Raw genomic sequence first — 15,918 nt, 5'->3', positions numbered from 1 at the left:
TTGCGAATACAGTATAGGTCATTTTGCGACGTTCCAGCTTTACTGGTGGAGGAAGACCTCAGGTGCCGTTCCGTGAACTAATTCAGGCACAGGCGGGCACCTGAGTGGAACCACCGACGTTCCGTTAGCTAGCTGGATAGCTTCCTCACATGAAAGAATCCAAAGTCCCTGTCGGGATTCGAACCCACAGCGGTGAGGGGCAAGTGGTTTGAAGTGTAACATAACCATGTGACATGATATATTTGCACGACGATGTATTATGTACAAGTCTCAAATAAAATATCTGTTATGTTCTGTTCTTAAAAATTCATTACTAAAATAGACAAAAATAAGGAATCTCTTAATGACGCACAACGACATGCTGAACGATCTTTGAGGCTCGTAAATACGTACCTCATTGAATGTACGGGTCGACTTTTATGCCTCCACACGGCACAAGCAACGCTGATGTGGCGATAAAATAGATAGCTACAAAGAACCCCATCCCCTTCAAAAAAATGCAGTTACTGTCTTAGTAATTTGGTGTGACGAGACGGCATGAATTCTGCTTAAGCCGCTGCAAGGGAGATTGGACGGTAACTTGCAATTTCCAGAACCGTCCATGAACAGGCTCAATCAACCGAGACTGCAACATGTTCAATTGTGTCGTTTTGGTTGTTTTTCCTAAATTCTGTTTATCTCAATTTTCTTATGTCTTAAAACACTACAAAAGAAAGGCGTGTAAGTACGCAAGTTTATTGCGCATTTTCAAGAAACGATGTTTTGAAGGGCAACCATATTAACTTATCATTTTTATTTTCCAGTCTTCTTCCTCATTTCACAACATTTCCGAGTTCAATTAACAGTTTCTCCATGCTATTTTGATACTTCACTTTGATTTGACACATGGCATCTGGTGCCATATCGTCCTGTCATTAACGTTTAAGATTGTAAGTCTAACAGGAATCATATATATTGTTTGGCTAAAGGGGTCGTTCATTCTTTCCTTTGAAAATGATATATTCTGCTGTACTCGAAAGTAATATTTATAAGAACGGTGCGAGGTCAAGTTGACACAGTATATTTCAAAACATAACAGTGAATTTAATGAATTTCATCAACAAATCGTGAACAATTACAATCAAGTTATTGTCATTGGGATAAAAAGAAAATAATCTATTTTCCATTTTGCTATTTTCGACAATCTTTATTCAATTTTAGTTCATATAAGGAGCTACAAAAACAATATTCTCTCGTGAAGACACTGTTTTCAAACTTCACTCGATATAAATGAATACATCTTTCTCACAGAAAAAAAAAACAACAAACAAACTATGTTTTCTTTTAGTCCTGAAATTACATTTCTTCAATATTACTATATATATTGGAATATGTTTGGCCCACTGCTAGTCTTAATTTCTGACGACTTTCTAAAATTTCCATAAGACTAGAATTGACCTTTATCCGTGAAACCGAGAGGGTTTGTGTGTGAAACAGAGTGGGGTAATTTACTCAGACTATACTTCATTAATAAATGTGTCTATTGACACGAGTTAAGAATTTTAATGTGTTTCATTGAATCGAATATTATTTGGATTTGATATTTTTACACCAATTCAAAGGAACGGAAAATCCTTTTAGAATATCTTCGAATAAAATTAATAATTGTTGACGAAAACACGAATTTTTAATTGATGTCCACCAGGCGCTGGTTCTTTATTTATCTTTCTGGATGAAGACTTTTATTGCTTGAACACTCTGCATTACAGGGTTGGCTCATAAAATACTGAAATATGGCCAAATGTCTTCAAGATCAATTTAACATGTGGAACGAAGTGTAATGATTCGACTGTTCTGAATCAAACTACAAATGGTTGGTGACCAGTAAATGGAATAAATTGATGAAAGTGTAGGTTTTTTATTTATTTGTTTCAATACAATTGTAATTTTAGTTTCTTATCATTGCCAGCTTTGTTTTGTCTAATAATGTCCATATTCATAAATATTTGTACGCGAAACTAAAGTTGAAGAATTAGTCCCTTCATTGGGAAGTGTGAAATCATATTCTAGTAATTTTCTCTATGCCATTTTTGCATTAGCATGACTAATTCGGCAAGTTTTATGTAATCACTTGTTAATGTGAAATAAGGAGAACCTAAATCAACAAAAAAAAATAACTATCACATACAGTTTGATTAAACCAAGTTATTAATTAGCGCATAAATGTTCTATATATTTCATTTATAATGTTGTTGTTCAAGCAAATATAAAATAGTAGTGCAATATTATTGTAGGAAAGTGCGGTATAGTTTTAGAAATAGCACGTAATACACATGTATTTTATAGCGTCTTTTGTTTGATATCATTCATACGTTAGTTAAAGCACGTCATGTAGATTGACCGAAAGTGTGTGTTTTTATGCAATAAAATCACTTTTGACGTTATATATTTAGACACGTGTCGTAACAGTTAAAAAGGCAACGTGCTGACAATATACAGTTCAATCGCTAAAGATTGAACTCTTTATTCCATCCAAAAACGGACTTTAGTACGGTTGTATTGATTGGTTAAAATTTATGAGTTATTTTTGACTACTTTATATAAGTAGCCGAACAACGTGGTATCTTCCTCTTTCTCGGATAGTAACGTCAAAGACGGTAGCACGTCAATTCCGATTATGTCAATTTATACCACACCCTCCCTCCCAGAGCTATGTGTTGTCATTTACTGCCGAAAGTTTTATTTACGTTTCAGATTAAGATATTCTTGGAGTTTTCGTCAAGGCTGGAATCACGTGAATGATGATCATGTTGTTTGGAAAACGTTTAGAACTTCACCATACGCACAGTCTGCTTACAAAAGACATACACACTGTCAGCTTCCGTTGACGGCGCTGACGTTAAATTTACACGTTTGTGAAATTCGGGTGATCATTGTTTGAACATTAATGAACACGTGATTTATTTCTTTTAAAATAAAAGGTGTTTTATAATAATAAGTTTGATTCATATTCTATCATAACAGTATGTGGCCGATGTCGGGGCATACTTGAAACATTTGCTTTAAATTCCTACCGATATTCCGAAGTGATACTTTTCCTCACCAGCCATTTGACAAAATGACGCCAAACCTTAAATAAAATATCAAATCTTATTTGTCTTCTTGCTTTTGTGTTGGAATAATAAGTAATAAGGAAAGAAATAAGGCGCTATTAAGCTTGATATCACGTACGGCAGCTTTTACTTTTTTATGTCAAGTTGGAATAGAAATAATATATCCAAATCAGTGATTTTATCGCTTGATAATATTATTTTTAATTAAAAAAAGATCACTACAAATCTACTTATACAGTCGTATTTATTGACCGATGCCTTTGACTATTGGGTTCAATAAAAACCAAACCTGCAACAAATCTATTTTTCTTTATGATATAAGGAAGGTAAATATTCTTGATCGTCTCCGTACTTTAAATTTAACACAAGAGGGCCCAGAGGGCCCTGGATCGCTCACCTGAGAAATAGGTCAAAATATCAAACTGGAGCCCCGTTTCACCCAAGAAGCACAATTTGAAAACAAGGGACAGTTTAATCTGAGCAATTTTGTGTAATGTCACCATGGAAATTTTTGTGTAAATTTATTTCAAAATTGAACCAGTAGTTTAGATGTTGTTGTTTTCTAATTTTAGCTGTGGCCGCCATGTAATTAAATAGTTCAGCTTGTCACTAAGTGAGAGGTGAGCTAATAAAAAGATGACAGAAAAAGAAAAGGAAAACAAACATTGACCTGGCTGGGGATTGAACTGTTGACTTCGATTCCCTTGGGCCAGGTCAATTTTGACCCTAGGGCTTTTATTTCAACAAACATGGTAGACATCCACTAGAAGATGTTTCATGCCAAATATCTTAGCTTTAGTGCTTTTTGGTTTTCAGAAGATTTTTTTAAAGTTTTTACTATACACTGGTAAGGGTAAATGACCCCCGGGGCAGGGCCAATTTCGACCCTAGGGCGTTTATTTGAACAAACTTGTCAGACATACACAAGAAAATGTTTCATGCCTAATGTCTAAGCTCTACCTCTTTTGGATGTTCACAAGAAGATTTTTAAGTTTTCACTATATACATGTAAGGAAAATCAATGACCCAAGGGGCAGGGCAAATTTTGACCCTACGGCTTTTATTTGAACAAACTTGGTAGACATCCACTAGAAGATGTTTAATGCCAAATATCTAAGCGTTAGCTCTTACGGGTTTTTACAATAGGTTTTTTTTAACTTTCACTATATACAAATTAGGAAAATCAATGACCCCCGAAACGGGGCCAATTTTGACCCAAGGGGTTTTATTTGAACAAACTTGGTAGGCGTCACTAGAAGATGTTTCATGCCAAATATCTTAGCTCTATCTCTTTTGGTTTTTTTACAAGAAAATTTTCACTATCTACATATTAGGAAAATCAATGACCCCCGGGGCAGGGCTAATTTTAGACTCTATGGCTTTTATTTGACTACACTTGGTAGACATCAACTTGAAGATGTTTCATGCCAAATATCTAAGCGCTAGCTCTTTCAGTTTTTTTACAAGTTTTCACTATATAAATGAAAGGAAAATCAATAACCCCCGGGGCGGGGCCAATTTTGACCCTAGGGCTTTTATTTGAACAAACTTGGTAGACATTATCCAGAAGATGTTTCATGCCAAATATCTAAATTCTAGCTCTTTCAGTTTTTTACATGAATTTTTTTTAAGTTTTCACTACAAACATATAAGAAAAATCAATGATCCCCGGGACGGGGCCAATTTTGACCCTAGGGATTTTATTTGAACAAACTTGGTAGCCATCCACTAGAAGTTTTCTCATGCCAAATATCTAAATTCTAGCTCTTTCAGTTTTTTACAAGAATTTTTTTTTAAGTTTTCACTATGTACATATAAGACAAATCAATGACCCCCGGGGCGGGGCCAATTTTGATTCTAGGGCTTTTATTTGAACAAACTTGGTAGACATTTACTAGAAGATGTTTCATGCCAAATATCTTAGCTCTACCTTGTGTGGTTTTTTTTAAAGAAGATTTTTTAAGATTTTTGTAAAAAAAATCTTTTGGTTGCCATGTCAATTTATGGCATTTAATTCTTTGATCATCTTTGGTAGAGCTTTATGCAAGGAACATCCCTGCAAAGTTTTAACAAATTTGGACAAGTGGTTTAGGAGAAGTTATGTAAAGAAATTGTTGACGGACACACGCACGGACGGACGGACGATGGACGACGGGCCATCACAAAATCTCACCTTGAGGACATTGTCCTCAGGTGAGCTAACAAAAAACACTACATTATAATAACATCAGAAAACCGTTAAACATTGTACGTGACATGTTCTCAAGTGTCTTTGTTTAAATTTATATCAGAAATAATATTTGAACTTGATATGATATCAAATTAATTAAATCGTACAAGAAACGGTGTAATGAATTTTGGATGCTAAAGTTGACTAATTGGGGGATGCTAACTTTTCAAATGTCACTGTCTCGCCGAAATATTGTGTACTCTATGGAATAAAAAGCGCGACACAGTTCTTGTTGGTGTTGCTTTGTGGTATTTTTTCAATATGGAAATAAAGCTTCACAGTTTGACCATGGATGCCGCAGAATTATTGTTAAATAGCCTCTTCTGAAAGCAAAACTTATAATAGCAAACTAAACAATTAAATATTACGTTTCGTAGCAGTATATGTAAAGGAATAAGTACAACTGAATTAACAAATACCCCGAGCCACAGAGACAGTCTGTAAACATAATAAGACAGTACGACACGGCATGACAATGAGATTGACAAATGAGCCGCGTCATGACAAAACCAACATAATGGGTTTGCGACCAGCATGGATCCAGACCAGTCTGCGCATCCGCGCAGTCTGATCAAGATCCATGCTGTTCGCTTACAAACCCTATTACAAGTAGAGAAACTGATAGCGAACAGCATGGATCCTGATCAGACTGCGCGGATGCGCAGGCTGGTCTGGATCCAGGCTGGTCCCAAACACATTATGTTGGTTTTGTCATGACGCGGCTCAAATACTTAATAATCGGCGTCAATCAACCAAATCCATATAGTATCAAGGGGACTTGTAAATAATGATTATATCTAATTCTAATAATGATACTTGATAATCATGTATACAATTTCGGACCAAATTTGTTTTGTATAATTGCCAAAGTCAGATACTCACAAAGTACAAAATACGTCTTTAATCATTTTCATTTGATATTGAATATAAATAACTAAATGTTCTGGAAAAAGACATATGTTCCTTCTTTATTCAGTAACTTGGTAAGAAACAATCGTTTGAAGTATTTTTAATATTCTCTTTCACTCATTATTCAACCAGTTAGATAAAACATAATATTTCTTTGATCTTTTTTCTCGTAGGAGTTAAAAGGTTATGTACTTGCTACTAAACTGGGGATAAATACATGTATACATCTGCTAGTTATGTCTATTAAAATCAAATGCGTTAAATTGGCAATGCTCAAGTATTAATATAAAACATTGAACATAAAATTTAAAAAGAATGTAAACATGGGAAAAATATTTAATTTGAAATCATGACCATAAAAATGTCTAAACATAGCACATTATAAGATTTTAGTTCAACTTAGCATTGATATGGATAATGATATAAAAATGTTTTGTTCACTTAAGATATCATATATTACATCATGTTTCTTTCTAATAAAAGAAAGCTTCATGCTAACTTATGTGTTACCACACACTGAATGTTTAATCGTTTTGTGAAAAACTGAAAAACAAGTGCATCATTAGCCTCAAAATAGTGTAGCAAATCAAGATAAACCATGAGATGTTTGGAAACAAAAACTGTTTAAGAACTGATAAAAAAGCTAATTGTAAAGGTTTAATTCCGCATTATAAGTCAAAGATGATTATTATAAATATGATACCAATTAGATATAGTTTATACAATACCATATACATATTTTTATTTAGATAGGAAGGGCACTAATATGACCATTTATAGAATATTAGTAAAAGATATGAAAAAGTCAAATTAAAATGAGAAAATTTCACCGACCTTTCAGCTTTAGTCTTTTGTCGTAATTGGATAAAAATTATGTGGGATTGTAGAAAAAGAACTATTTGATGACGTTCATAATAGAATAAATAATTCGTAAAATAAAAAAGAAAACTAAATGAAAGTCGATACAGACAGTCAATCTAATATACATGTAGATACTTCTTTAACTACATGCCACTTGAAGCTTCATAGTTCATAATAAGCTTCATTAAAGACACACTATGTTCATGTTTTTGTAAAATACCTTTACTGCAGAAATTTATAAAAGTGTAAGAAATACTTACTAGGTGTGTCTGATTTGAATAACAGAATACAGAAACTGCATTTAAAAAGATGCATTTTCTATCACTGGTTTATCAAATTTGTTCTTTTCTTTAAACAAGAGGGCCATGATGGCCCTAGATCGCTCACCTGACTTATCAAACGCATCCAAATAATTACCTAGACAAGCATTCTGACCAAGTCTCATGACAGGTGAGTCAAAAATGTGACCACTACATTGTTAAGAAGGATTATCCATATTTGAACAGTGTGACCTAGTTTTTTACCCAGGTGACCCATATTCAAACTTGACTTAGAAATCATCAAAACAAACTTTCAGACCAATTTCCAGGAAACTTGGATCAAAACAGTAGCAACCAGAGTGTTAACAAGATTTTCTATTTTTAGCTCCGGTGACCTAGTTTCACATGCGATTTCGAACTGATCCGGGCAATTACCTAGACAAGCATCCTGACCAAGTTTGATTATAATATAGTCGAAAATGTGACCACTAGAATGTTAACAAGGTTTTTCTATATTTGGGCGGTGTGACCTAGTTTTTCATCCAAGATGACCAATGTTCGAACTTGACTTAGAAATCATCAAAACAAACTTTCAGACCAATTTACAGGATATTTGGATAAAAACAAGAGTGGTAACAAGATTTTTCTATTTTTAACTCCTGTGATCTAGTTTTTTTTATCCGAGATGACCAATGTTCGAACTCATCCAAGCTATGAACTAGACAAACATCCTTACCAAGTTTGATGATGATTGAGGCAGAATTGTGAGCGCTAGAGTGTTAACAAGGTTTTTCATTTTTAGCTCTTGTGACCTAGTTTTTCATCCGAGATGACCCATGTTCGAACTCATCCGAGCTATCAACGAGATATGCATCCTGACCAAGTTTGATGATGATTGAGGTAAAAATGTGCCCACTGGAGTGTTAACAAGGTTTTTTTTATTTTTAGCTCCGGTGACCCTAACTTTTTCATCTGAGAGGGCCCCAATGTTCAAAACTTAATGCAAGCTATCACCTAGACAAGCATCTGACCAAGTTTGATGATGATTGATGCAAAAATGTGACCGCAAGTGTGTTGACAAAGTTTTTCTATTTTTACTCCGATGACCTACTTTTTCATACCGAGATGACCCATGTTCGAACTCATCCGAGCAAATCACCTAGACAAGCATCCTGACCAAGTTTGATGATGATTGAGGCAAAAATGTGACCGCTGGAGTGTTAACAAGGTTTTTTCTATTTTAGCTTCAGGTGACCTATTTTTTTTCATCCGAGATGACCCATGTTCGAACTCATCCGAGCTATTACCCTAGACAAACATCCTGACCAAGTTTGATGAATCGATTGATGCCAAAATGTGACCTCTAGAAGTATTAACAAAGTTTTTTCTATTTTAGCTCTTGTGACCTCGTTTTTCATCTGAGATGAACCCATGTTCGAACTCAATCCGGCCCTAGTCAACCTAGATAAGCATCCTGACAAAGTTTGATGAAGATTGAGGCAATAATGCGACCGCTAGAGTGTAAACAACAAAATGTGAACGGACAACGGACGGACGGTAGACGTTCAATCATCGATCCTAAAAGCTCATCCTGAGCATGCTCAGGTGAGCTTAAAAAATGTCAGTTTTTCTTTAATGACACTATGTGTTTATTACCTATAGTGTTGACTCAAAAGAATAGATAAATATAGAATCCCTAAAGAAAAGCCCCAACACGGCAAAATTGAAAATGTTTGGCAGCCTCGGTTTGATTGACCCGTTCAGGGCGGTACGGAAAATGCAAGTTCCGTCCCCGCCCCCCCAGCACCGCTTAACAGAATTCAAAATTTAAAAAGTGAAAAAAGTTAAAATTTGAATTAAAAACACCCCAGATGTGTTTTACGGCGGTTATATGGAACCTTTTAATTACACTTCCTGCCTTCCATGAAAAGCGGGGTATGGGGCCGAATAAAAAAGGGGTCCCCTAAAAAAAAACAAAACCCCAACAAAAAAGGAAAAAATCAAAAAAAACCCGCACAAAAACTCAAAAAACCCCAAAAAAAACCAACCAAAAAACAAAAAAAAAAGGAACCCCCCAAAAAAACCCCCAAAAAAAAAAAACAAACAACCAACAAAAACGGTAAAAAATCCAAGACAAAAATAAAAACCAAAAAAAAAACCCCCCAAAGGCCCCAAAATTTAAAACACCAAACCCAAATAAAAAAACCCCACCCCCAAAACCCAAAGAACAACTTTCAAAAAAAAATTAAAAAAACCAAAAAATTTAAAGTATTTTAAAAAGGGCCCTTGGCCCTTAAAAAAGGGAAAAAAAAAATGGGCGGAACTAAATAAAATGGAATTTTTTAAAGGGGGCAGAGGTTTGAAGCCTGGTATCACAGATAAGACTCAAAAGACAAATTTTTAAAAGCAGGCAAAATATCCTTTTTAAAAACAGAATTTGGAAACCACCCAACTAAAAAGCCGAAAGTTGAAATAAAAAAACTACAAACACAACAATAATGTCGTGTGAACGTCTTCAAAAAAACGAAAATATAAATCATTGATTAAATGTACGGGGAGACTTTTACAAGCCCCACACGGCACAAAAAAACACCGGGTGTGTCTAAAATAGATAATATAGAACCCTAAAAAAGCCCAAAAACGGCAAAATTGAAAATGTTGCAGGCTCGGTTTGATTGAGCCTGTTCATGGACGGTACTGGAAAGTGCAAGTTACCGTCCACGCCCCCTAGCACCGGCTTTAAGGGTTAGGGTTAGAAGGCTTTAGAAGTTTATTTTGCATTTAAAAAGAAACTGCTAATAGATTATCATTATTTTCCAATATTTAATTTGAGCATAGTATATATAAATTATTAGTACAAAATGTGCGTAAAATAATTGTAAAAAACGCGAAGAAATATGCTGAATAAGATGATTACGAGATAATTTTATATAAATATTCATGTTACACTTGCTCCAGAAATTTACGTGTTTTTCGATTTTTTGATGTCCCAGCAACTGTATAGAATAAACAAATGAAAGTTAAACACGTTTTGCATTTTTAACGTATCAAATTTTCTATACTTTCCGTCTATTTGTTTTGGAAAACAGTTAAAATCCAAAAATTCATTTCATTTCAAAAGATAATTTTGTGTCTCCAAAACAAAATTAACTTCAATTATTCTTATTTAAAATGGCGTAAGAATGGCAGAAACCTTAAATTTAGTGCGGTCTTGAACTTTGTAAATACGATTTTCTTATTTGAATAACTTTCCTTATGTTTCATGTAGTTAACAAAGCAAAGTGTCAAAACTGACATTTCTCAACGAAAAATCGCGTTTAATTTTCGTAACTAGTAATACGAAATATTGCTTGATAAATGTAAAATATACTTTGCTGAGCCTAAGCCGCCATTTTTTGAAAAGTGTAGACGTGAAACAAATCTATTTTAGTTTTATAGGTAACAACGATCTGATTTAAGTAAGTATTGATTTTTATCCTGTTAACATTTACAGTAAATTAAGTTTCTCTCATTAAATTAAGTTATTACTGTGCAAAATGTTTATATATCAATGAAGTAGTGCAACGTCTTGAACTTGTTTACACTTCTATATACATGTGTTATGGTACCGGTGTAAAAGCTACATGTACGAGTTTGGTAGCGAAAGTTAAATTTCTAATTTTATATATTGTAATATCTCAAAAATATAGAAATACATATTAAACACAATATTTTTGTATTAGTGCATGAAGGTAAAAATGATTAAAATTTTTACAATAGCTTTTTGGTACGTCAGAGCATGTGGCCCTTCAAAATATACAAGTCAGGGGAACGGAAGTTAAAGTTTATTAATAGAAATATTGATTTTGTACGAGGGGGGTAGCCCCGATTTTTAATCAATCCCCGGTGTTTTTGTGTTTTTTTTTTTTTGTTCAAGTCAAACAAAAAAGACGTTCCTTGCTGCACAATATGAAACCCCGGCAAAAATAAACCCAATGAAGAACATCTAAAATTGAAAATTTCGTGCTTTCCCTTTCTCTGCCGTCAAATATGAAAACCCCCTTTTGTATCAATGGGCATTTCTGGAGTGGGTAACTAAACCCCCCCAGTTAACGCAGTGCATGTTATGTATACTTTTAAACCCTGACACATTTTCAACAAAAAGGGTCTCCAAACTATTATAAAATTTTTGTAATAGCGTACTGAGGGCAAGCAAGTTAATATAACGGTTATTTAAAGTACTGTATTGCTCACTAATTTGTAAAGGAAAAATTAAGAAAACCTGATAAAAACACAGCATTTGTTTACCTGTTTGTTTTTAAAAAATTTTTTGGAAAAGGGAATTTAATAAAAAAAACTTGTTTTTCATACTAGAATCCCAAAGTCAAGATAATTCAGAAACGATACCTAAAAAAAGATGAAGAGAGTCAGGTTTTTTTGAAAAAGGGGGAAAGTCCGAAAAGAAATCATATTTTCCTGTTCTGTTATAAGCACTGAAATAAAAAAAATTTTCTGAAAAAGGGAAAATTTTCTTTTGATGAAAAGAAAAAACAATTTTAAATAATTTTAAAATCACCACGAAGGAAAAAGCCCCAATTTAGTTTTAAATGTTTAATTTATAAAAAAAAGGTCATAAAAAAGGAACTTAAAATGCGCAAAACTAAAAGCAAGTAGTACGCCAAAAGAAACTCTTGGGCTTTCGAAATTTAGAAAAAAGGTTACAGCACGAAAAGGCTTTTTAAACAAGAGAAAAAAAAAAAGATGAATTGAAAAGTGCACAAAGATTAAAAATATTTATTTTGAGGGAAAAACATCTAAAAAATCGTGTTCTGACAATAAAGATATTGGGCAAGAACGTTTTTTTATTCCCCGGGGCCCATACGCCCCAAGGGGCACGGAAGTGTCACATTGAAGGTCCATGATAACCCCGTATGAACACATCTGGGGAGTTTCTAAAACAAAAATTCTACATTTCATGTTTAAAAGTTTAATTCTCTTTAAACCGGGCTAGGGGCTGCGGTAACTTCACTTTCCAGTCCGTCCATGAAAAGGCTCAAACAAACCCCACCTGCAACATTTTCAATTTTGCCGTGTTGGGCTTTCTTTAGGGATTCTTTATTTATCTATTTTCTTAAATCTTTGTAATCTTTGCAAACGAGGCTGCACCTGGAATTACATTTAAATGCAAGCAGTTGTTTAGAATCCGGGTTTCCCCGGGAAATTTCACATTTTAAAATTAAAACAAAAAGATGAAATTCCATAAGTCCCAAAGATAAGGAAAAGGGGTGTGCTCTATATGGCAAACTAAGGGAGCAAACCTTTTACGATTTTGTAAAAAATTAATTTCATATACACATATAATAAATAAAATGCCATTTTAACTGTGTCCCGTCGAAATGTAAAAATTTACTTATGTTGAATTTTAATACAAATAAGCGCCTTGAAGTAGATCAAATTTTATTGAGTTTAATTATTCACACACATTGACGCTTTTTGGAAGAGAAGTAATAATAAGATCTGGAAACAAAGTGATTCCTCGGAAGCATTAATTACAATAAAATAAAGAGAACTGCAGACTCGGTTTGTACATGAGGGATAATATAAAGTGCAACATCCCTCACGCCCCCTAGCACCGGCTTTAGCGGTACTCAGTTCTCAACACTTAATAGTGCTGGCATCAATGATCCCGAAGGACCAGAAAATATAACAACACTGAATTGAAGTACGGGGCAACGTTTTACAGCTGCCACACAGCACTTGACATCTGCTGTTGTGAATTATAAAAAATCTGGAAACAAAGTGATCCCTCGGAAGCATTAATTAAAACAAAATTACAAGAGAACTGCAGACTCGTTTTGATTGAGTCTGTACATGAGGGATAATGTAAAGTGCAACTTTTCTCACCACCCCTAGCACCAGCTAGTTGAATTGACATTGTGTTTGATATAATATAATTATGATTTAATATAATACAATAATGATCTTATAAATTGAGCCATTTTCCAATTTGTATCTTCTATTAATTTTGCAAAGCTCGAAAGCAACCTCTTATGTTTTGAAATGGTTCGTAACACATTCATTGTTTGTAATACAGAGACAAAAAATAATTGTGGTTTGTATAAATCAGAACCAGTGGACATGGTACTGAATATAATTACGTCTTAAGTAGTTTATTATATTAAGTTTACTTCCAAATAGGTTGTGTGGACCTACGAAAATTAAATTCAGTGATTTACTTAGGCAAACTAGTCAGAAAAATACAATTTGAAATGTACTGCTATGATATTATTCTTCCAATACTTTTTACAAGAGGGCCATGCTGGCCCTGAGTCGCTTATCAGGAAAAACTGCTTTTCAGTGTTGGAAATTATCCATTGTCAATATTTTCTGATATTCAACGTGAGCATAGAATATGTTTAAACAATAATTTGAAGAAATGCCATGACCTGGGGCATTGAAGCTTTAGCTTAAACGGCGCCAATCAAATTAATATGAGCAAACTTGCTCAAAGACTACCTAATAATGCTACAATGTTTGGTCATCTATCAATTATTTCAGTAGGAAATATTCAAAGATTTTTATATATTTGGCTTTAGTGGTCCCTAAAAGGGGCCAATTAAATTAATATGAGCAAACTTGATAAAAGACAACCCAAGAGTGCTACAGACAAAGTTTGGTGATCATCCATCCATTAGAAGAAGATGTCTAAATGTGTTTCTATTTTAGCCCTTAAGACCCCTAAAAGGGGCAAATCAAATTAATATGAGCAAATTCGATAAAATACCACCCAAGAATGCTACAGACAAAGTTTGGTGATTATTCACCAATTAGTTCTGTAGAAGAAGATGTTTAAATGTTTTTCTTTTTTAGCTCTGTTGACTCCTAAAAGGGGCCAATTGAAATGACATGAGCAAATTCAAGTGTGACTGTCACAATGATGCTACAGACCAAATTTGAAGTGAATCTGCCCAGCGGTTTCAGAGTAGAAGACGATTGTTGACGCATTACTACGGACGACGGACGCCGGAGTATAACCCTTTGATACTAATAGCTCACCCTCAGCCTTCGGCTCTGGTGAGCTAAAAAGAAAAAAATATTCTTAAAGGCAAATTTTGCCACACATTCACGGTCTTTAATTCTCTCAAACTATTTCAGTCTGTTTTTTTCAACGAATGTCTTTTCGGCATTTTATAAAGCTTTCAAAGACGTTACAATATTTGACATACATTTCCAGTTGTAAAAGATTTGTATCTCATGCAACATTAACACAGTTTTTGGTAACGAATAAACGGTGCCAAGTACATTAACAACAGACGATATTAGATCTCATGGCGGTAAATGCCACATTTGTTCGGGCACCAATTGAGCCGGTCATTATTACAGCATTGCGTGAACTGTCAAACTCAATAAAGTAAAGTAATCAACAGAGACAAATATATCACTCTTTGGCAATTCTCTAGGGAAGGTAGCCAATTTATATATTTTGTCCGCAGTCAATGATAACCGATTTTGGACAGTAGTGGCACAAAAGAGACGTTTCCGGTTTTTCCACGGAAATATCGACAATACTCTGAATAGGTGCATTAACAATTCAGCTAAAAGGATTTAAATGAAATATGAGTAAATTGATGTATTCGTATATTTATTCCAAATACATGTATTTGTTAATACAAATCAAATTATCTTATACCGGTATTGAGATGGGAAGAATTTTACCCTATTTTAATGCGCAGTTATCTAATGCTTCCAAAGGTATTAGCTTCATTGACTCCTATTGTAATACTTGTCATAGCAGCCATAGATTCCTTGCATGGAAAATCCGCAAAATTAGATCGGATTTATTTCTCAGAAGAAGATAAACTTCTATTACAGTATTAGATTCGTTGATATAATTGTTAAACGAGTATGCAAAATATAAAACTGATAATATCATCTCAAAAGAATCTAAAACTCTTTCAATTCCCCCGTGTATGAATAATGTTGTCAACAAATCTGAGTCATACAGATGTTAAAGTAAACTCCTTGCTTCTCGATAAACTCGTGAGGGTGAATATTTATGGCATGTTATTTCATTTTTAAAGTAGATTTGTGTCCTTACTGTGGTATAATATATTTCTTAATTTCATCCATGTTTTACAATAAATAGTGAAATTATATTTTGATAATACAGTGTAACATATTGCATAATAAAACAATTAAGTTTAAAGTAGCCGAACTCTACTCGAATGCGTGTGAAAAAATAAATCATAAATGAATAGAATTTTCGGGTATAAAAACCACTCCGTTACAAGTCAATATTTGCAAAATATCTGAAAATTCATAAAGTAGCAAAAAGAAAAAAATACAGAATATTTTATTCAATATAAGCTGTTTTGTTTGTTGTTTCATTTTACGCCTTTTCCAAACAGTATTTCAGTCATATAGGCGAGTAGTTTCCTAACCATCGTTCCTGGAGAGTTACACCAGTACTAGACTACCTTCCTCCGCCCTAAAGTACCAAAGCATCTCCCGGGGATCGAACCCACGCCAGAGAGGTAACTGGATTAGAAGTCATCGACTTAAACCCCTCGACCATGGAGGCGATCAG

This window comes from Ruditapes philippinarum, unplaced genomic scaffold, assembly GCF_026571515.1.
Source record: "Ruditapes philippinarum isolate M1 unplaced genomic scaffold, ASM2657151v2 ctg1460_1_1_1_1, whole genome shotgun sequence".
NCBI classification, from domain to species: domain Eukaryota; kingdom Metazoa; phylum Mollusca; class Bivalvia; order Venerida; family Veneridae; genus Ruditapes; species Ruditapes philippinarum.
This window is presented reverse-complemented; position numbering follows the sequence as displayed.